This window comes from Natator depressus, chromosome 1, assembly GCF_965152275.1.
Source record: "Natator depressus isolate rNatDep1 chromosome 1, rNatDep2.hap1, whole genome shotgun sequence".
Classification (NCBI taxonomy): domain Eukaryota; kingdom Metazoa; phylum Chordata; order Testudines; family Cheloniidae; genus Natator; species Natator depressus.
In genome coordinates this window covers 78,181,881-78,205,310 of record NC_134234.1, presented here as the reverse complement: position 1 = coordinate 78,205,310, position 23,430 = coordinate 78,181,881, and the positions used below count along the sequence as shown (strand labels likewise).

General features: G+C 41.0%; 1 long non-coding RNA gene across 2 annotated transcripts; it reads right to left on the bottom strand.

Moving 5' to 3' along the window:
• Nucleotides 1-476: 476 nt before the first annotated feature.
• On the bottom strand, nt 477-8,743 carry LOC141982268 (uncharacterized). Of its 2 annotated transcripts, none has more exons than XR_012638002.1 (6): nt 7,709-8,743; nt 5,803-5,911; nt 4,294-4,379; nt 3,393-3,544; nt 2,833-2,863; nt 477-823 (listed from the first exon to the last, which is right to left on the bottom strand). It is a non-coding gene; the product is annotated as an uncharacterized LOC141982268 (long non-coding RNA). The 2 variants fall into 2 exon arrangements; XR_012638001.1 differs by having other exon boundaries at nt 5,803-5,914; nt 7,709-8,742.
• Nucleotides 8,744-23,430: the final 14,687 nt, after the last annotated feature.

Sequence of the window (23,430 nt, the reverse complement as noted above, 5' to 3'; positions counted from 1 at the left end):
AGTAAACAATGTGATTGGCTCGATGTTGATTCAGCATAAAACACAATGTTCTAGGAAATACACAAATATCCACCGATGCAGTGTTTGACAGACTGTGACATTTTTAAAGTGGATTTTATAAATACAAGCAACCTCACTGCTGCATATAGTGAAAAATTGCATCAGATTGAGAGCTTCCTCCTCCCCAACCTCCCACACCACTCTTTGTATTTCTTCCTGTAGTGCTGCAAGCCTCAAGTACTGCACACCTGTGTGCTGCCTAGTTAATTTGCTAAACTTTCAGGGAGTAAATTTTCAATGTGGCTTTGCTTTTTAAAAAAGTCCCTGTAAAAAACAACAAAACAAAGTCAGAGGTATGTAAATATTTATTTAACATCATTTGTTTGAACATTGCAATTACAAGACATGCGATGCAATGGGCAACTAATTCCAATTATCTGAAATAAATAATAACAAAACCAACAAGATCAAGCCCGTTAGTGTGGAAATCATGGCACTGGTGATCTGTGAGAAAACTATTTTCAGATGGACTCGTTACAAAAAAAATTGATTGTTTTATCGATTACTCTGAGTAGCTGTAATCAAGGGATGCTGCATTTGAAACTGTTAATGTATCAGTGAGAGCTATGTCCTGCTTATAGTTCCAGACATCTGAAACTCCTATCAGAGCCCATAGGGGCATTGCATAAAAGTTGGTGGCAGAATATTGTCCTGGGAGAGATTGGTGAAGAGGGATAAACCTTTTCTGATGCTGTAGCGGAACTTAGAAAACAACTTCTTCGTCTGGTTAGTGTGCTTCACAGTGCGGATCTGTTAGTGAGCTCTGCAGTGAAGGAAACAAATGAAAGTGCAGATGTGTTAAAATCTTTTCCATCTAAGAAAGTTCCCCAATGAGCCTGACAAATTGGTTAAAGTTTTTTCACATGAGGGTGGTGGATGTTTAATCACCATTTTCTGAAGCAAAGGACTGCTTAAACGTAGACTGTAGTCTACTCTTAACCCATGACTAGCCAACTTGGGTGCTGGGGATCTCCCCCTCTCAGCAGTCTGCTTCTTATGCCTCTTCCTAGGCACCGAGGATGGTGAACGGTGCCGGGATTCAGGCACAGTAGGAGGCATGCTCCATGCTGATACTGAAGCACTCGGTGCCGAGTCTGAACGATCTAGCTCAGATGGAGGTCTCCAGGCCACCTCCGTGAGTAGAAACTTTAGCTTGGCTTCATTATCTTTCCTTGTACAAGGCTCAAAGTCCCTGAAAATTTGGCAAAGCTCTGATATGAGCTATCCTGAGGCATTTCAAGTAACTTGAGTGTGGGTCGCTCAGGGGCCTAGCATTATTGCAGGAAATGCAGGCCTTGAAGCCCAGTGCCAGAGTCATCCCTCAACTCTGGGAATGGAATAAAACCCTCAGATGGGGTAAAAACCTAGCTAACTAAACTATTTATAATAAAATAGAAAACACAGTCCACTGAGAGTACTTGCAGTTGCAAGAGCAAGAAGATCAGTTCCAGCGACTCTCATGGGGGGTTAAGAAGGAACTGAGGGGAGCTTGGGGTCAGCCGGGCCCTTTATACCAGCGGGCCATGGGTTGAGAACCGCTGGTATAAATGGATATCTTGTTTCATTGCACGGATATCAAGGTGAAATATATGTTATGCAAAGAACAAGTTCCAGCTGAGTTAAGCTTATTGCAACTGACTTGACTCCTCACATGCCTACCACCATGACATTTCTGATGACTCCCTTTGCTGAGCTAGCAATGTCAGCCATCGAGCTTAGAATTTTCACCCCCTACCAAAAGGTATAAAATAAGGAAGTTAAGAGTGTAGATTTCTCAGGCCTGGTTTATTTAGCAGAAGGAAACAAAATCCTTTGGTTCCATGGTGATTCTAGCTGGCTGCATGTGCTCTTACCTTCAATAATTCTTAAGGGCTGCACTCCAGTAACAGGAGAACTATATGTTAAAAATATCTGTGCACATCTTTTATAAGGCCAGTTTAGGTACAAAAATTCCTAAATGTGCACACACATGCAGTGGGTACACTTAAAAAGTTCACAGCAGTTCCAGATTACTGATTCTAGTGGTATTCTCCATTGTTAGTATAAAGGAGACCTTTGAAGTATCTAAAAACTGAATTCACTTTTAAGGGTCTGAAAGACTCCCGTTAACACCAGTGGTATTTGGATCAGACCAAAAGTTTGCTCATTGTATTTACGTGTGCACACAAAGCCTGACGGTCTGGGCTTATGTAAAATATGGGCACAGTTTGGTAATGGCAGAGGCACCCAAGTGAGTTCTGAGACACAGCAGGGAGAATTATAAGAGATTCACCACTCTTCCCACAGTTCCTCTAGCTTCCTGGATTTATCCCACATTCTAGTATGAAAATTGGTAGGAATGCAGCAGGCCTGGGAGCAGTGCCAGTACCCTGGGGTACCCATCCAAAAGATGGACAACAATTGATCTAGTACAGCACAGTGTACGTACATGGCACAAATGCAAGGAAGCTTGTAACAGTGCAGCCGCAACAGTGTGAATATATACAATTGGAATAACGTAAATTGGTTTAACTATACTGACTTATTTACATTTGAAAACTCCATCTAATGAGTGGTTGTTGGTTTTTTTAGGTTTCTACCACATTTATGCAAAACTAAACTTAGATAGGAGAATACAGAGTATTTCCTTCTGATAATGCCCAACTACAGAAGCTTTATTCTTCCTTTGTTTTTGCATGGATCCAATGATTCTACAGTTCTATACAAAGAATCATTTTTGTGAGCACTAAGGAGAGATATGGAGAAATTTATAGCAGAAATGTAGGAACATACATGTTTTTCTTCTTCATCAGACTTCTTTTGTCTGAAGAAAAAGAAACAGTAAATTAGTTTGATTTTCATGGAATTTTCATGCATGTTTATCATAACACGGATTAGGAAATGCCTTTTGGTTGTCCTTTAGAATAGTTATTCAGTTTTGCATTTATTTTTGTTCTCAATATATTTCTATTTCTTTCATGAATATGGGCTCCCACAAGTTGCCAAAATGCTACCCATAAATGTCCAGGGATATTAAGCAAAGATTTTATGGCTAAGATGACAAAGTATTTACTTTATATATTAGATAAAATGATTTCAAATGCCACACAAGTTGTAGTTTTATTACATTCTTCTTTTTTACTCTTATTGTCTAAATTATCAATATAGTGTCAACATTCTGTTATGTAATTGATGAAAAACAATCTGCATTTTTAAACATAAATGTTTCTGAATGTTGATAAAGGAAAACATCGTATAATGTATGAAATGATTATCAGGACATTTGTATGGTGATTTACCTGTCTGACTGAGGCTTCACTGTGAAAACTAAACAAAAAACGGTACACACTTACCTGAATTTCCTTCTCTAGATGTTTCAGAAGCACAAATACTTCTTTTGTGTCACACACCAAGGTGTAACCAGTGCAACCTAGGGATCAGAGCAGGAGTCTGATCTAGTGGTCAGAGCAGAATCAGAGGCACGGTCAGGAGGCAAGCCTGTGATCTAGAACCAGGAACCAGAACAGAACCAAAGGGCAGAATTGGAGTTATGGTCAGGAGACAAGCCAGTGGTCAGACCCATAAGTCTGGAATCAGAAGTAGGCAGGAACTAGGGCTGAAGCAGAGCTTGCCAGGGTTGGAGCAAGGGCTGGGCAGGAAGCAGGTCTGAAGGTGTGGAATGCATTGAGCAGCCACTGTGCTGGTGTTGCTACAAAAAATAAATGGTGATCTGTTGGCTCTTCTGACCCACTAGGAAGCACAATAAAAGACACATATCTGGCCCATGTCAGCTGGCTCGGAATCAGGCTTTGAGGCTATCCAATTGCAGTGTAAGGCTGCTCAGGCTGGGCCTTGGGCTCTGGGGCTCTGCGAAGGGGAAGGGTTCTATCCTGACCCTCAATGTCTATACTGCAGTTTTATAGCCCTGCAGCCTGAGTCAGCTGGCATGGACCAGCTGTGGGTGTTTTAATGTATTGAAAACGTAGTGAGGGTTTATAACACTCAGATGAGCTCATTGGTTTGCTCGGCAACCGAGCCCAGAGGCAGCTGCATTCCTGACATCTTGGTGAAGAGAAGCGTCATCAAACTTTGTTCCCCTTTTCAAACCAGATCCTCTGCTTTATCTCTTTTATCTATAATTTTAATATCATCTCAGACATTCAACTCACTTTTTTCTCTTCTCACATCTCTTCCATCTATAAATTTGCCTGTTACCACCCCTGCAACTCTGTAAGCCATTTCATCAACTCTAACCTTGCTGGAATCCTCTTCCAATACTTCATCTCATCTTGCCTTGAATATTGCAGCTCCTTTCCCTGTGGCCTCTGCAGCTGTCAGCTCTCCACAAAAGAAGAAAAGAAATAGTTCTGCCTCAGTGACACAACACGTGAGCATCATAAACAGTGGGGAGTTGGGTGGGCACAATCCATCACTCAGTAAGGCAAGTAAGTACACAACTTAAGAGTTTGTTTTATTGTATTGTTAAAGTAAAAAAGCTGCTATGAACTATCAAAGATCAACAACATAGATTTCAGCACCATTATTATACATATTAACACCTAGTCTAGGAAAACACTGCAGGAAATGGCTACATGAACATCATACATAGCACACAATGAAACAGATCTGCCCATGTTTGGATTAGGAACTATAGAAATCTGGATTGATGATGCCAATTCAAGCCAGCAAACCTCTCATGTAATATGTGACTCAGATACCATGTCATTTCTTAGGTATTCAATACTACAGTGATGAGCATGAGATGGATAGGCATATAGATCAAATGGCTGCAGCTGACCTATGTTACAATGTTCTCTTTCACCTATTTATCTCTAGAACCATAATGGCCTGGTTTTTCAGAAATGCTGAGCAACCAAAACACCATTAGAAGTCAATGGGAGCTGTCAGTGCTAAGCAACACTGAAAATTATGCTCTTTGGCTTTAGCTTTTGTCTTTAGCTCCGTGGAGTAAATGAGTGTGATTTGAGGAAAGCTTAAGGCACCCTGCTCAAATCTTTGGTATGGACAAATATTGGATTGCATGTTTACACTCTGGGGACTGTTTGAGACTATCAGCATTGTCCAGACTAGCCTCTCCAAAACAAATGTCACAAAACCTGCAATACAGTGTGTTAAAGGGTTTGAGAGTGACAGAACACAATGAATGAAACCGCAGGATTATTTGGAGCATCAGTTTTGAATGTGGCTTACCACCAAATCTCTGAGCACTTGATTTACTGTGTCAGTCAAGAATACAATGGAATATGGCAGTACAGAGTAGTGGCACACTCTGTACGATTCACACTGATTAGGCTTGTTCACTACGTGTTTTCTGTCTGACAACAATGGTATTGAAAATATATGAGGGGCAGCAAATAATTTCTGTGGATGCTTCCCATTCCACAAAGCCCAGAATATTCTGAACTAACTCCAGGCAAACAGGAGCTTGCCAAAACATTAGTTCAAGCAGGTGGTTCCAATTCATAGGACTTCTACCTTCTCTGTGCTTGAGAGGTTCCTGGAACAACAAAAAGCCTCATATGCCTATGTTGGCAAGTGTAAGATTTGAAAGGCAGCTGTTATCCTCTCCTCCACCCACTGGAATCTTCTTGCCAGATTAGTTAGCACCAGAACTATTAGTTAGCATTTGAACTGGCCACCTGGGAAGGCTGCTATAATAATGCAACTATAAACCATGTGCTGCCACTTATCTTAGTGCCTCTTACTGGGAAAGGAAAAAAATGAATTTGAAGAATTTCTTACCTGCTAATTTGGTTTCTCCACATGTCTTATTATATCCACCCATCCAAGTACAACTTTTCTTTCCAGCCGATGGACACAGGAAAAGTGTAAAGCGTGTGTGATGTCACACCTGCTATGAAGAGGGGTGCCCAAGGGATTAGATTCAGTTCCAAACTTCTTATGTTTTCCTAGCTCTCCACTTTTAAAATAATATTATTTAATCCCCTAACTCCCTCTTGCTCCTGTCTTGTGTTACCTAGCTGTATCAAAAACGTTTCAGACAAATCATCACATGGGACATTAGAACCCAGTCCTGAAGCACAATTCAACCCAGTCGGTTTTCTTCTCCCTTCTCGCTGTTTGATTTTATTTTTGTTTTATTATGGCAAATCTTAACCATAGAAAATAACAAATATATAATTACAGAAAGCTGACAAGTTAAAACTCATTTTTTCCACACATAATATTCCATCTCTTAAATACAGCGTGGCTACAACTGAAATACTTGACTCCCACTGTAAAATCCAGCTCCAGTACTTACTTGCTATGGGTGTAACAACTCCCTGACCAGATACATACGAGCACAAGGGGTGATCAGTAGAAACTGAACCTACCACTGTCAGCACCAAAGCACAGCTATCTACCGTTTGAGGTGAAAAATAATTCTATCACTAGGCTCTTATCCCTTATATGGACCAGCCACTCGAGGACCTTAACAAACCTGTTCCATAGATACCCTAATGCAGGGGTGAGCAAACTTTTTGGCCCGAGGGCCACATCTGGGTGGGGAAATTGCATGCAGGGCCATGAACGTAGGGCTGGGACAGGGGGTTGGGATGCAGGATGGAGTGCGGAGTGTGGGAGGGGGGGCGGTGTGCAGGAAGGGGCCCAGGGCAAAGGGTTGGGGCACAGGAGGGGATGCAGGGTGCAGCAGGGGGGCTCAAGGCAGGGGTTAGTGGGCTCAGGGAAGGGGGTTGGGGTGCAGCAGGGGGCTCAAGGCAGGGCATTGGGGTGCAGGAGGGGGTGCGGGATGCAGGAGGGGGGTTGGGGTATGGGGTGCTGGAAAGGGCTTAGGGCAGGGGGTTGAGGTGCAGAAGGGGTGTGGGGTCGGTGTGGCAGGGGGCTGGGGTGCAGGAGAGGTTCGGGGTGTGGGTTCTGACCCGGCACCAATTACCTGGAGCGGCTCTGGGGTGGCAGTGGCGCGCAACGGGGCTAAGACAGTCTCCCTGCCTGCTCTGGCCCCGCGCCACTCCCGGAAGCAGCTGGCACCTCGTCCCTGCGGCTCCTGGGGGAGCAGAGGGCTCTGTGCACTGTCCTCACCTGCAGGTACCTCCCCTGAAGCTCCCATTGGCCGCAGTTCCCTGTTCCCGTCCAATGGGAGCTGCGGGGGTGGAGGGGGTGCCAGCAGGCGAGGGCAGCGCACAGGGCCCTCTGCCCTCCCTCCCCCAGGGGCCGCAGGGACTTGGTGCCAGCCGCTTCCAGCAGTGGCACGGAACCCACAGCACCACAGGGCAGGCAATCCCACAGGCCAGATCCAAAGCCCTGACAGGCTAGGTGCGGCCCAGGGGCTGTCGTTTGCCCACCCCTGCCCTCATGGTTTTACAAAATCACTATAGACCTATCATATATTTATGTCATTCCTGGATGTATACTCTTGGGCTACACTGGCAATAATGCCATGACATCAGACAGGAATGAATGCTCGAAAGGAGTTTGAATTGTTCAATTGCCATTGAAATCAGTTGAATTTAGGAGCCTAAATAGAAGTTAGGAACCTAACTCCATTTGAGCATTCAACCCTCAGTGTCTTTCCCTGTCAGTCCTGGAATTAGTGGTTGCATTGCTTGTACTTCTACAAGTGATTGTATTCAAATAATAGCTGTCAACTCACTCAGTGGAAGTCTGGTTAGCATGCGACTTGACTTACCTCTTTAGGCCCACTACTCAGAAGTGGCCGAAGCCTGCGGAGAGAGACAGATTGTTCCTTGTTTCCAACATACTCTTGATTGTTGAAAGACCGTTTCAGAAAATGGTTTGCAGATGTTAGAATTACAGCCTTTAGCCTCCACCTTTGTTCCATGCTTTCGTAAAATTAGGTATTCTGGACCACTTCTTCTCTCCGTTACACCAGTGCAAATCCAGGGAAGCTTAATAGGCATTGTTGGAATTACTCCAGATTTAAACTGGCAAAGTTGAGCTCAGAATCTAGCCTTTTGTGTTTAAATTACTGTAACTCAGGATGAAAAATGAAAAGATTCATAAAATATTATCCAGATGATCTGCGCTGATATAAATCTGAAATGCTCCAATTTAGGAACATTACCAAATAATTTAATTATTGCCCTTCTACTTCACCTATTTCTCTTTTGTTGCTTTGTAACTCCCACATCCGCTTGGTTATTTTAGTCAGTGCCAGAAAATTACTGTGACCTTCTTTATCTGAACTCTCGTCAGAGGCTGCCTAGTTTTCTCCAGGTTGGGTTTTTTTTTTTTTTTTTGGCCTTCTCCATCTCCCCTCAAACCAGGAAAATAGCTCTTGAAAGCAGAACAGTTACTATAGCAACCTCCTGGCAGCTTCCTCACAGTGTGTCTCAGACTGAGCAACAGTGTTGATTCCTGAGGCTGGGTGGGAGGGGGTGGGGCTCTGAGGAGGTAAAGGAAGGTTACTGTGCACTTATTTAATATGCAAAACCACTTACTGCAGTGCTGGATGAGCAGTGAATAAGTGCAAACAAAGCTATGCTTGATCTGCTAACATGGACTTTACACACAAGTTGCTCTGTCCAGGGATGCAAATGATTGGCTCAATGAGATATTTTGCAATAAGACTGCAGGAGACACAAGAAGTAATACTGAGTGCATTCAGTAGTACAACTGTATTTTTGTAATTGCCTATTGACACTATGGAGAGAAAGAAATAGGGCAGTTAAATCCAGATTTCTATCTTTCTATCTTTGTTCTGTTCAAAGGAACATACAGCACTGAATCACAGTGACAGCGTTTGCCCAGAAGACTCAACACCCTGAAGTTCAAGTTTGCATCAATTAAACTTCATGTATGACAAACCAATATGTTCTAATGTGAATGAGTGTAATGTATAATGTGGCTTGTATTTATACAAATCATAAGGCTCAGTAAGCATCTTTCACTGAACAAAGGGACAGCAAAATGGTGCAAACAATGAAATCCACTTCTTGGGGCCTGGTCAGGTTGGAAATTGATTCCGCAGAGAACAGGGGTCTGTGTGTTGACAGCATTCACCTGCCTTGGAAATGAGAAGGCCATTTACCCTGGGGAGGAAAGGATAACCAACCTCTTGCATAATTGCCATTAGCTCTGCACTGCAAAGAGACTTATCTGAAAGTCTGCAGGAAATGAACTCTGTCCTCACCGGCAGGTGTCACTGGGGCTTTAGGGCATTGCATACCTTCTGGGCTTAGAGGACACAATTCAAAAGAAAGCTAAAATAAGAGTATTAACAATACTGAATTTAAAAATAAGTTGTTGGGAGGGGTTTCTTCGGTGGGTGGCTAGAAGCCAAACTGTTCTAGTGAATGCTTCTTGCTAACTGGGAAAAGCTGGCTCAGTTAATTAATACTGGCCCTTTCCCCCAAGCCTGAAGAGAAGTGTGCAAAATATTGTAGGTCTGGAGAAGCCTCAGAGCTATCAGAGACATGAAAGACATATTGAGCCCCTCCCTTCCAAAAAAAAATGGGGGGAGAAATATACAGAGGCAAGGGGGAATCATGGCAAAATCTCAGTGATTATCTGAGAGATTTCATACAATATTATAATGTTGATTTGGTTGGTACAGCTGCACTCTAAGGAAATCAAACCATGGGTAGATAGCATTTGCTATACACATTTACTGAACCACCCATTTACTCCACCAATCAATCAGTTCACCTACTCATCCTGTACAGAACATGCAAAGAACAGCTATGCTTAAATTTGTGATGTCAGAACGAGATGTTTGAAAAAGTACAGGGTGTGGGGGCAGCGGCGAGGGGGTGGTATTTCAATGGAGAGATGTCAATATCTGTGTACTGGTTCATCCTCTTTTTCTGGCATACCTGCTCCATGTTTCCTGTCTTTTTAGTGTTCTCAAAACAATTATTTGCTAGCTGGAAGAGAGATTAAATTGGATTATTGGTTTGTTGATAGAAATGTATCAACATTCTGATTGGTTTTAATAAGCAAAGTAAACTTGTTTGTACTAGTATATATTATACTGTATATAATCATGAAATTGTTACAGTGAAAAAATATAAATGTTGCTTTGACTTGTTCAGTGCTTTGATGTTTTATCCAAGTATTAAGGTCCTGAGTCCTATTCCCCTGGGGCAAATATGTGGTTTAGCTGACAGCCCTGAGTTCTGTATGTTTACAGCACACAGATTTGTTTCAGATTGGGTGCGATATAAATGTAGTCTGTGTCTTTGACGAGGGTTATTTGTTCCATACAGGGGAAGGTAGTCTGCAAGTTCTTTAAAAATGTTATACTGTCTTAGATGTTTTTAGATTTTTCACTTATATTTCATGATTCCTATTCCTTCAATTATTAAACCCCATAACTATTGTCTATTGGTATGACTGAATTAATCTAATTTTCCTATGTTCAGCTCTGAGAAAATGATTGAAATCAGGCTTACCCCAGCCATGAATCTGCAAGCACCTTTAGAACACAGTTAGTAGTATATTAACATGGAGAAGGGAAGTGGCTCCAAGTAATAGATACACACTGACTGCATGTGATACTTGGCACTGGGGAACACAGGATTTAAAAGTAGTGGGACCAAAACGGTATTTTAATCTCTCACTACCTGCCTAAGTGTGTAGAATCTTCATACTGAATTCTCCAATAAGCTGTCAGCTTTGAAGATAAATATTGAATCAGGATTGGTAAGGGAGGATGCACTGTTCACAGAACAGCACTTTCAACACTTTGTTATGAAGCTGCACACAGAGGAGCTTTTGAGATGGTTGCCATTAGAAACTGAGCCATGGTCGCTAGGGCTGTGGTCATGCTGCAGTCCCCACCCCCACCTTCCCCTCAACACGCTCCTCCTGCTTAATTGACTGACCTTGCCATGGTTGGCTGAGCTGAACTTTGAGGCTCTGCAGAGTGTTTTACGTTACTGAGCTACAGTGCTGAAGGTGTGAGCATACAGAAGGGTGGTGCCAAGTTATGGGCAGGCGTTTTCCTCAGCTGAAGAGCTGTCCAATCAAACCAATCTTTGTTTGATTTAATATTATCCAGGAGGAACATAACAAATAATAAATCTATATGAAAGAGGGAATGCCTCTTCTGCAGCTGATTTAGATTGGAATACAGCATTTACTTCAGGCTATTGTGAAGAGAATGCTCTGTTGACCTATTTTGACACCCAGACAGGGAGGTGATTACATCAGTCAGAAGCTGACAATTTTTGTTACCAAATTCACACACTATAATTTTAATAGTATGCTTTCTTTGAACCGTCACTTGAGTGTTTTGTATTAGCAATTGTGCTCAACATTAGATATTTTATATAGTATATTAGAGCTCAACAATATGGTGTATTAGCCATCAACATCGTGTTCTTTATGTATGAGAAAATGATTGTGTATGTGAGCCTGATGAAATTTTTCCTGCGAAAGTTTGCATTATATTGTGATGGTGAGAAATCTTGAGTGTAAAGCCCCATTTTTAGGCTTGGAAGGCTTAGATTTTTATTGGTAAATGTCAGTAAATGTTGATTTCACCGTACACACACACACAAAAAAAAAAAATCCATCAGTGATCATTGAAATGTGCAGATAAGTAAATAAAAATAATGGTACTTGAGAACTTGTTTGTTTTAAGAATGTTTACTTTCTATATTTTGACATGTAATGTTGACTATATGAATTTTTACAATGCTTTAATTTTTTGAATCTCAGCATCTCCTGTCACTATTGTCTGACCTCCCTTGCGATAATTTCCCACGCCTGTGAAAAGTGAATTGATAAAAATAAAAAAAGCTTAAAACCCATAATTTTGCACAACTGTGAACACATACATTGAAAAAAAAACGCTTAAAAATAAACATTGATATTATCTGTCAGTTTTTAAAAATCAGATTTTGCCAAGCCTACCCCATGTTAGTTTCCTCCACTTCCCAGGTAGGGGTCTGATCCTTCAACAGTGAAGTCAACTGAAGCTTTCTCATTTTCTTCAATGGGAACAGGTCTCCTATGTGTCTGTCACAGTTCAAGGCAACTGCACCTGTATTTCTCCTCTGTGGTCCAGCAAGAGCAACCACTCCCGGGCTTGCTGCTCCCTAGCTGTTTCCTCTCCTGGGTGGAGATCTGCATCTCACTCCCTTCTGACTGGGATATTTCCAGGCTACACAGTTTCCTACCATACTGTTATTCACGGAAGAGACATGTTGCCCAAGCACACTGGTTGCTTTCTCTTCAGAGATAGTTAACAGGGTTACTTCCCACAGTTGTAAGTTACCACAGTTTTTGATGCAAGCCTATTTTATTCTTATGGTAAAGCACTACAGAGAAAACAGATTAAAAACAATAAAAACCTGTGCATGTGCTAATAAGCTTACCAGAGATCATCCCGACCTATCCTTGGCTCTGGCAGGAGCAGTCCTTCCAAACCCCACCCATCCTTGTGGTTTCAAGTTCATCACAGCTTTAGCTCAGAAGAAGCCCGCAGTCTTATAAGACCTTGTAGGCCCAGTCCTTCCAACCCTAACCAAAGGATTGGGTCCCTCAATGTACCAAAGGCCGTGTCCATTTGCTGGATCAGGAAGGAGGCCCTTAGCCTGTTTAAAACCAGGCTATTTATCAAAAAAACCTTTCTTTGTTATTTGCTCCATGGAGTATCCAGTTTGAAGTAGTATATGCCAGCCTCTTCAGAGGGTGGAACCAGAGCAGCTGGATAACCAGGGGGATTACATTAGCAACCCCCTCCTCCTAGAGGAGTTACATACAATACCACAAGAACACAAACACAGTTGCGTTCTTAATGCAATGAACCCGAAGGCATTAGCCTAATTCGTTAAGGTTTAACTTAGTTCAACAAAGTTTATTTTAATTCCACAAGGTGTGTCCAGGATATTGTCAGCCTGGCACTATATTCACTGACACAGAGGGCCTGATCCTGTGTGATATTAAGCCTCTCCCAAGTTGGGAGGGGAAGGTGCTCAACTCTTTGCAGGATCAGGACTTGAATTAGTTCATATGGAAGCCGTTCTTCATCACAGAGACTTACTAGAGGCACTACTTCTGGTATTATTGATACACAGCAGAATAGTAACAGGTATGTGGACCAATGAGGGAAGGGTCAATGGAAGGTGGGCAAAGGTCTGGAAAATGTTCTGCAGAGGTCAATACTGCGTTGGCAGCACTGACCTAAGGATCTTAGCCAATTCTAATTTCATCATCTGTGGGCCAAACTCTGTGCTTGTGGATCAGCTGAGAGGGATTAGCATTCCCACCAACCAGGATTCCATTAGGTGGGCCTAGTAGCATGCTTTGCTATTGCTCTGAAACAGAGCAGTTTGCACCTTAGGGGTGCCCATAACACAGACCACAGGGGAAATTTTCGAAGGCACAAATAGCAGTCAGGTGCCTAACTCCCACTAAATTTCAATAATTTGAAAATCTCTCCCTCCAGGATACTGACACATGTTAGCTCTCCTCGGGACTAGACATATCCCCTAGCCAGCATACCATGCTTCCTTGGTATTGTAGTCCACAAGCTAGCACAGTCGTTAGCTCACCTCCTTTTGTTAGGGAGACTCCAGTTCTGACACTTGAAAGAAGGGAAGAGGGCTTTTAAATCTTCATCCCCATAACACTAGGGCCCCAGTTCAACAAAGCATATGCTTAAGCCCATCCCTGTTCAGGAAAGCTTATTAGCACATTCTCCAGTTTAAGCATGTCAGTCAATGGAACTTCAGCAAATACTTAGGTTCTGAATCAAGAACTAATTCTATACTACAGTGCCTACAGAGCCACTGGATCTGAGTGGGTTGGGTGTGTAAGGTAGGAACAGTATGGGGAAAAGTGTTTTAGTTAAAAGTTTACTCACTCCTAAATCAGTGTGAGAGGACTGCGGTTTTCCTCTTTTGTTTTGTTTTTAACATCAATTGTAAAACCAAAATTTAAGAGAAAATGTATGAATTCAAATGTCATATTTGAGAAAATCAGAAGAAATGCTGATTGACAAAAATAGCTGTTTTTTAAAAAATCTGTAAACAAAACATTCAAAATAAAGCTATTTTAAGGCTACCTGAAGTAAGTATATGCAGCAGCATTTAAAGGTCAGGTTTGAAAAGAACTGTCTTACAGAGATGCTGAAATATCCATTGATGTGATCCATGGTGGTATTCAAGATGTCAAAAAAGAATAAGAAAGTTAACATTTTCATACTGTAGTGCAGGCCTGTCCTCTGTATGTGCCCCGTAGCTGGATGTGGTGCACCTGAAGAGATCTGGATCAATTTCCCTGCAGCCTGGGGTATAATTAAGCTTCATGTATTAAGGAGCACCTTCCACCGAGAGTATCATTTATTTAACAGAAAACCCACACAAAGTACAAAGAAAACCATTTATCTCTGCTTCCTTCTGTGAGAGACTCAATCTGTTTGCCATCACTTGCATGCACTATTTACCTTGGTCCAGGCTCCTTCTAGTTTTCCCATCCTAGCAGCGCAGCTTCTGTTCAGCTTGGGCTCCCCTGCTCCAGGAACATAGTTTCTGCTTAGCTTGGGCTCCCCTCCTTTAGGAGTCATAGAGTTTAAGGCCAGAAGGGACCACTCGATCACCTAATCTGACCTCCAGTATATCAAAGCCCACCAAGCCGACCCACACACTAAAACCTACAATGGAAATGAGACCAAAGCAAATGAGGCACATAAGAGACTAAACTATTACATTCCACAGGCAGAAAACAGGAGGGGCAGAGGTGCACCATATTTAAATGAGCTATCCCCAGCTAATCCTGGCAGGTAACCTACATTCACACCCACATGCTGCAGGGAAGGCAAAAACTGCCAATTGGACCTGGGAGAAAAATTCCTTACCGACTCCACATATGGCAATCAGTTAGACCCTGACTATGTGAGCAAGAATCAGCCAGCTAAGCATCTGAAAGAGAAAGCTCAGTGTGCCAGCTCAGAGCTCTGGCCCACTCTCCCCAATGTCCCATCTCCAGCTGTAGGGGGTGGGAGAGGGAAATCCCTTCCTGACCCCTGCAGGTGGTTGGCTGAAACCCTGATGCATGAGCTTTAGGAACATAATACGTAAACTGGAAGTGAGCCCTGCTCCCAACCATCACAAGTGTGGCTTTAAGGGAACTGATAGAATCTCCAGGGTGTGGGAGCTGACAGTGTGCGCATACAGTGAGTATTAGGTTAGACTGACAGATTGACCTGAGTTAAGAGACTCTGTATATATGTTAACTAGGTATCTCATAAAGACTGTTGTTGAGTTACTAGCAATGAATTATTATTAAGAGTAGTGGATTACTTGAATAAAAAACAAATACATGATACTAGGAGTGAAGAAAGTGGTAAAAAACCAGCAGAAGTTATTTTAAAAAGTGAGATAAAAGTTACTCAGCAGTGAAAAACAATTTTGAATGAAATTAGATGGATCAATTAAGAGTTCCCACATTTCTAAAAATATCAGGAAATGCTGTAGAAAATTGGAAAAAAGTTTAAAGAAGAATTATTTTCTTTTTGAGGGCATTGGGATGTACTCTTAAGGAAAATGAACAAAAGGTTGCCATCTTTTTGAATATTGCAGATAATGAAGCAATTTGGTTATTTAATTCATATGAGCTTAATGCTAGAAAATGAGCTACGAGTTTATCTTAAAAAAAAATTGAGGAATGCTATTTACCAAAAAGAAATGAAACATTTGAAAGATTTCAGTTTCACTCAAGTAATCAAATGGAGGGAGAGACTTCTGAATCATGTTAATAGATCTAAAGATAAGAAGTCAGACATGTAATTTCCAGAATCTATCTGAGTCAATGCTAAGAGATGAAATTGTGATGGGTATAAAAGATATTAGCGTAAGAAAAAGACTGTTAGAAGAGTAGGATCTAAATCTGGAAAAAACAGTGAGTATTTGCCAAACTGCTGAACTTAATCAACAGTTGCACATTTTAGAAGAAAAACAAACTGATGTGCCAGTCGGACCTGGGAGAAAAAGTAAAAAATAAGAAATAAGTAAAAAAACAAACAAACAAGTCTATGGAGGAAAACAAAGTGAAAGTATTAAAGACGGTTCTAGATATGGAAGGAAGTACCAACCTAAACAATGTCTAGCAACCTGTCATATCTGAAAGAAACAGAATCATTTCACAAAAGTTTGTAAACAGAAAAGTCTGAAAAAACTTAGAAATAAATATTTAATTCAAAATTCAAAAGTCTCAGAGAAGATACCGAATAAGGAGTGGAGAGTTGACATTACAGATGAAGAAACATTGTTTCTGGGTATTTTGAAACAGGTACTACATAAACTGCAAGGAGGATAGGACAGTTATACTTTCTACTAATGGAACGTTTATTTTGTATGTACTAGATACAGGTACACAAGCTAATGTAATTTCTGGGGAAAAAAATCTAAAAGTAAAACTTGTATTCAGAGAACAAATGCATGTTAATTTACAATCTTATAGTGCTGAAAAAAATTCTGTTATGGGTATTTGTGAATTACAGATCACATTTAAAAATAATTTAGAAGATATAAGATTTGTAGTAATTAAGGGGACAAGGTATTTCTATTTTAGGTTTAGAAGCATGTTTAGCACTAAATCTAATTGGTAGAATTTAGACTATTCAGGATTATGAAACACAGGAAATAGAACATAAGAATTATTCATTGACATTGGTAAATTGGATACAATGTGTAAAATAGAGTTAAATGAAACAAAGAAACCAGTTATACATGCAACTAGAAAAATACCCTAACCTTTAGGATACAAAAGAATTTTGGAAGGTTGATTAATTAGATATAATTAAAAGAGTGGAAGAACCGACTAACTGGATGAATTCATTAGTAATATTAGAAAAGTAAGATGAATAGTTACATTTATGTTTAGATCCAAAAGACTTAAATAAGTATGTTAAAAGGGAACATTTTAAAATACCTACTAGGGAAGAAATATTTGAACAAATGTCAGGAGCAAAATACTTTTCTTCTTTAGATGCTTTGAATGGATTTTGGCAAATACCATTGGAGCAAAAAAGTCAATCGCTGTGTACGTTTAAAACACCTTTTGGAAGTTACTGATTTAAAAAATTACCTTTTGAATTATTTTTTGCTCCAGAGGTACTTCACAGAGCAATTCAAAAGATTTTTGAAAATATAGATGGCACACAATTGTGCATAAATGATATTATGATATGGAGATAAGCTTTAGAAGAGCATGATATAAGATTAACTAAAGCATTGTCTAAAGAAAAGAAACAGGATTGAAGCTGAACAAAAATTATTGTAAATTTAGAGTGCAAGAATTAACATTTCTTGGAGAAAAACTGACCAGTCAGGGATCACATTGATCCACAATGAATATAAGCCATTGATAATATTGCCTACCCAAAGATAAAGAGTCATTACAGAAATGTTTGGGTATGATTCATTTTGTAGGAAGATACATAATTAACCAAGCAGAAAAAAACCAATACATTTAAGGGCTTTACTTTGTAAACATAATAATTGGAAATGGGACTGTCAACAACAACAAGAATGTAAACAGTTTACGCTCCTATATTAAAACTATTTGATAGCAAAAGACTTACAAAATTGTCTTTAGATGCACCCAAACAAGGCCTCGGGGCAGTTCTTATTTTAAAATATGGTGATCTGTAAAAACCAGTTGCTTATGCATCTAGAGCTGTGTCAAAAATGGAATGACAGTATGCTCAAATAGAAAAAGAGGTTTGGGCACTGGTTTTTGCATGCAAAAAATTTCACATATTTATATATGAGAGACCTGAACTGAAAGAACAGATCATAAACCATTAGTTAATATTTCAAAAAGGAATACTATAGACATGCCACCTCAGTTACAAAAAATATTTTTCAATTGTATTTATATGATTTAAAATTAGAATATCAGCCAGGCAAAACATTAATTGTTGCTGATACTCTTTTTGGAGCTTATGATGTAATCAATGTAACTGAAAAAGATGATGTGGGATGTGTAGAGTACTTAAAATTGTTTTCTATATCAGAAAGAATGGAAAGAAATTGAATGAGCACCCATACAGGATGAGAATTTAAATATTTAAAAACCCTATTGAAAAAGGATATAATTAAAAAATGATACTGATCATGTAATCAATTTATTCAAGACTTGTCAGTAATTGAAGGAATTCTGTTTAAAGGTAATAGAGTAGTAATTTCATTAGGGTTAACAGCAGAGATGTTGAAACATATACATGAGGGACATTTAGGCATAGAAAAATGTAAAAGTAGAGTAAGAGAGGTACTGCATTGGCCACAAATGAACCAAAACATAGAGGATTATATGAAAGAATATGACATATAGCAAAAATATAGCAAAATATACAAATGCAAAAATATATAGCAAAAATATTGAAATGCTCAGTCTAAACAACCTATGATATTTACTCAAGAAAACTTAAGAATGTGGTGTAAAGTAGGTTTTGACCTTGTAGAATATAAAAGACATGTATATGTTATAGTTCTTGATTATTTTTCACATTTTCTTGAAATATCTATATTTGAAAACACGAGTCAAATAAGGCATGAATCAAATTTAATCAATTTTTGCAAGCCATGGCATTCCCAATTCAGTAATGACTGATAATGGACCTCAATTTCACAGTCAAGTTTGTATCAAAAAAATTATTATGATAATCACATAAGCTACCTTATTTGAAACCAAATGACAGAGTACATATCTATAATGGTAAAAACTGGGCTCCGAAAACCACTGTAACATAAGAGGTAGCACTTCAGTCCTATGATATCAGGTTTAATAGTGGTCAAATGTATAGACAAAATCAGAGACATTTGCAATTGTTACCTGCAACACCAGACTCAGCTGAAAGAAGAAATGATATAGTACACCAACAAGAGCAGCAAGAAAATGAAAATGACATCATTCTTCTAATTAATAAGAACTTCAATAATACAGCAAATAGAGACGTTAGACGGTGACTGCATCAAAGGACACCCATTAAAAGACTTATAGAAAGCTGTTATAATATATCTCACAGCAGAGAGGCAGGTGGCAGCAGAAGGTGACTGTCAGTCAGCTGGTGAACGCGTGGCTGGTGAGGCAGAGAGGCGTGACAAGCGGCCAGCAGAGCGTGGCTGGTGGAGAGGCGCAGCAACAGTGGTGAGCAGGCGGCCAGCAGGAGCGGCTGGTGAGCGGCCTGCAGGGTGGCTGGCAGACAGGGGTGGCAAATGAGTCCCCGAGCAGCGAAGTGAGTAAAGTGTCTCTTTACCCCACCCGGGGCGGGGTGAGGGAGGTGAACTCTGCAGATGCACCTCTGAACTCTGGGTTTGCACTGACCAAGGACAGCAACTGTGAGTGGGGTGTAGAGAAGGGCTGGACACATGAAAGGGGCTTTGGGGTTGCTGGACTTAAGAACCTGAGGGGAAAAGGACACTGCCTAACCTACTTAGGAGTGGGTCTTTTACTCATGGCTTATGTTTATAAACCCTGTTTGTGGTGTTTTCCCAAATTAATGCTGAGTTACTTCCCTTCTTTTATTAAATGTTTCTTTTCTACACTCAGACTCTGTGCTTGGGAGTGGGAAAGTATTGCCTCTCAGAGGTGCCCAGGGGTGGTGTCATTTTCCCAGGTTACTGGGTGGGGGCTGAAGCCGGTTCTGTATTGTATTGATGGAAAGGAACCGCTAGATATTGAACCCGGCCCAGGTTGCTGCTGGCTCCACCTGGCAGAAGGGTTATATGTATAACTAAAAAGTCTATTACTTACTTTAAAACTTACTTCACAAGAGCTAATTCAGTTTGCTTTTTAGCAATACTCACTTTATTCCAGATTTTCTAATCTCTCTGTTGATCAGTTCCATTTCCCATTCCCTGTAGGCTCTCTGCTTTCTCCTAATAACCTTTTCGAGGTGCTTATTCATCCAGCTTAGTCTGGAACCTTTCCCTACAAGTTTTTTCCTCTTTCTTGGGATGCAACTTTCAGAGTTTTTGAAAAGTTGATTTGAAGATATTCCAAGTTTCCTCCACACTTAAGTCCTCAAGCTCTTCAATCCAGTTAATTCCCTTAATTTCCCAGTGTCTGCCCATTTGAAATAAAAAATCATAATCATCGACATGCTTTTGATTATCCTTCTTTTAATTTAAACTGAATCAGCTCATGATAACTTGATCCATGGCTATTTCCTATGACCAGCTCTTCTAGGATGTCCTCACAACTTGTGAAAACAAAGTCTAAAATGGCATCCCCTCTTGTTGGTTCTTGATGATTTGATAAAGAAAACTCTATCACATCCAGGAATAACTGGACCCAGTATTAGAAGCATTCATTCTCCAATCTATATCTGGGAAGTTAAAGTCTCCCATTATGACACAATTCCCACTAGTATTTATTTCTGGAATAATATTGAAGAGATCACTATCCCTATCCAAGTCTGACCCTAAGGGTCTATGGCAGACATCTAACACTATCCCAACAGAATGTGTTTTACAGTCCTTCCCCAAAGTGATTTTGACCCAAACAGATTTTGTTTTGTCCATACTGTCATTTTGTATTTCTTTACCTTTTATCACTGAATTGATGTACAACACTACACCATTACCTTTACCTTTATTTCCAGGGCCCCCCGTCAATTCGGCAGCAGGACCTCCTGTCCTCTTCTTTCTTCGGCCGCACAACTTGGGTTTTTCTTTTTTTTTTCTTCGCCGCTTGGGGTGGCAAAACTAACTTTTTTTTATGGAAGGGGCCCCCGAAATTGCTTTGCCCCAGGCCCCCTGAATCTGCTGGGCGGCACTGTTTATTTCTATCTCTCCTAAACAGCATCTACCCTTCAATACCTGTATTACAGTCATGAGTACTATTCCACCACATTGCTCTAATCCCTAAAATATCCAGTTTGACTTCCTGCACCAGTACTAGTTCTCCATTTTATTCTCCTTGCATTTGTGTACAAGGATTTCAGTAGTTTCCATTGGCCTTCATCAAGTTTTCTACCTTGCAATGTTCCATTATCCCTTACTATATCTTCATTTACCTGATTTTCCTGCTCCTGTGTATTGAAGCTAGGCATGGAGATTTCACTTGGCTCTCCTGACTGTCTCCACCCATCTCCTAGTTTAAAGCCCTTTTTATCAATCATGCCAGCCTTGATCCCAGAAGATTAATAAGGCCAGATACTCAAGTGGAGTCCATCAGTTGAGAGGAGTTTTCTTTCAGTACGTGCTTCCCAATGGTTGATCCTCCCAACCTTCCTCATAGCACCAACCATTGAGCCATCTGTTGATCTTCATTATCTTGTCACACCTTTACCCTCTTTCTCGAGGGACTGGAAGTATTCCACTGAAAATCACTCAAACTTCCACTTCCTTAAGCATCTTATTCAGCCAAGCATAGTCATACTTGATCCATTCCAGTGGGAATCTAACAGGGTCATTCATCCCAACATCTCCCATTAAGAGTACAGCTTCTGCGTAGTTCAGACTCTCTGGAAACTCCCCTCCTCCAGAGCTTTCTTCCTCTTCCAGACTCTACTCCAACTGAGCTGTCATAAGCCTTTTATTCGTCCCAGATGCAGCCTCATTTAATTAACTGCCTGCCACTTATCTAGGCAGTTACCTATCCCCAGGTGGACCTGGGCTGGCTCAACCTCCTTGCAGAGCCTGTCAGTGGCAGGCTGTACCTCTGATCTTTTCAAAGGGCCAGCTACCCTATGATATATCCCTCCCTACTTTTCTTAAACACACCTTGGCCTTCCCTAGCCAAATGTTTTCCTTCCTTTCTCCCTCTCTTTTTTGATCTCTCTGCATTTTACCGACAGGGATAGACACACACACTCCAACCTTTCCAGCAGGTCTCTTTTCCTTTTCTTATGTACCCTTGTTTGGATGACTTTACTATTACTTCTCTCCTTACCAGTTTTGGCATTAGAGCCAACTTCTCTACCTGCGTGTCAATTCCTGTAGCCTTCAACTCCCCCATGGTGTCATGGCTTGTTCCCATAGAGCATCTCTTTCTACCACCACCTTTCATAGTGGTCCCTTCCTGGGAACCCAAAAACTTTCCCATAATACATCCCTGCTCAAGGACAATGATACGTGCAGTAGATGGAATGTAGTTAGGCAATGTAGTGGTCTCTTGTGCAACAGCTTGGCATTCTATGTTTATTCACAGTAATTAAGATGCACTGGACTTGCACTGCATTTTGCAAATGTTCATTAAAGAAATTATATTATTATTGAAAAAAGTCACATGCTTTTGTAATAATCTAGAGCAGGGATCAGCAACCTTTGGCACGTGGCCCATCAGGGAAATGTGCTGGCGGGCTAGGTCAGTTTGTTTACCTGCAGCATCTGCAGGTTCGGCTGATCGCAGCTCCCACTGGCTGGGGTTCGGTGTTCCAGGCCATTGGAGGCTGTGGGAAGTGGTGGCCAGCACATCCTTTGGCCCACAACGCTTCCCGCAGCCCCCATTGGCCTGGAATGGCAAACCCTGGCCAGTGGAAGCTGCAATCGGCTGAACCTGTGGACACTGCAGGTAAACAAACCGTCCAGGCCTGCCATCGGATTTCCCTGACAGGCCACTTGCCAAAGGTTGCCTCTTATGTAGACAGCAATATTTTACGGTCAGCAGTTTTGAATGACATAGAGAAGTCCAGGAGGATAAGAACGCATGTCTACCCTCTATCTATTCACAGAAGGAGATCAACCAAAAGGACAACAGCACCCCACCCACAGGATGACGTGCTGAAGATCTAGGGATTCATTATCATTATACACTAGCTTCAACCATTGATGCACTGGCCCCTAAATGGTCCCTTTCTCCCTGTCACCCACAGAGATTTCCCTGGTTTTCTGACACCTGGCATCAGATGAAGAGAGAGGGATGGACTGTAGAGTGTCGATGGTGGAAAACAGAAGCTGATACAGTCAGGATGATACATAACAAATTCCTCAACGCCTATATTGAGGTTATATTACAGGTCCAAAGAACTTTCCTATCAGGTTTCATTGAAGCTACTAAACGTTGTTCCTAGGAGCTATCCAGGGTAGTAAACAACTTCATCAATTCTGAATGCCTACAACCTACATCTAAAATGAGAACCAAGCACAACTAGGAACCATCAGCCTACCTCACTGAAAAAAATCACACACATTTGGGAAACCTTCTCTAACGGCATGGGTTCACTCCACCTATACCCAGCCAACAATCCACCTGCATTCCCAGAGTTCATTATGTGCACTGATCAAGAAGTTCTGGACACCACAGTCATCTTAACCCAAGACTTGTGATTCTGTCCATGTTCTTCCCTGGCTTGTGAAACAGAGTCATGAACTGGTGCCACTGACCAAAATAGCCAATGCATCATTCAAAGAAGGAATCTTCCCTTTCTACTTCAAACATGCAGTAATCCTACTAATGCTGAAGAAACCTACCCAAGATACATCAGTCTTAGCC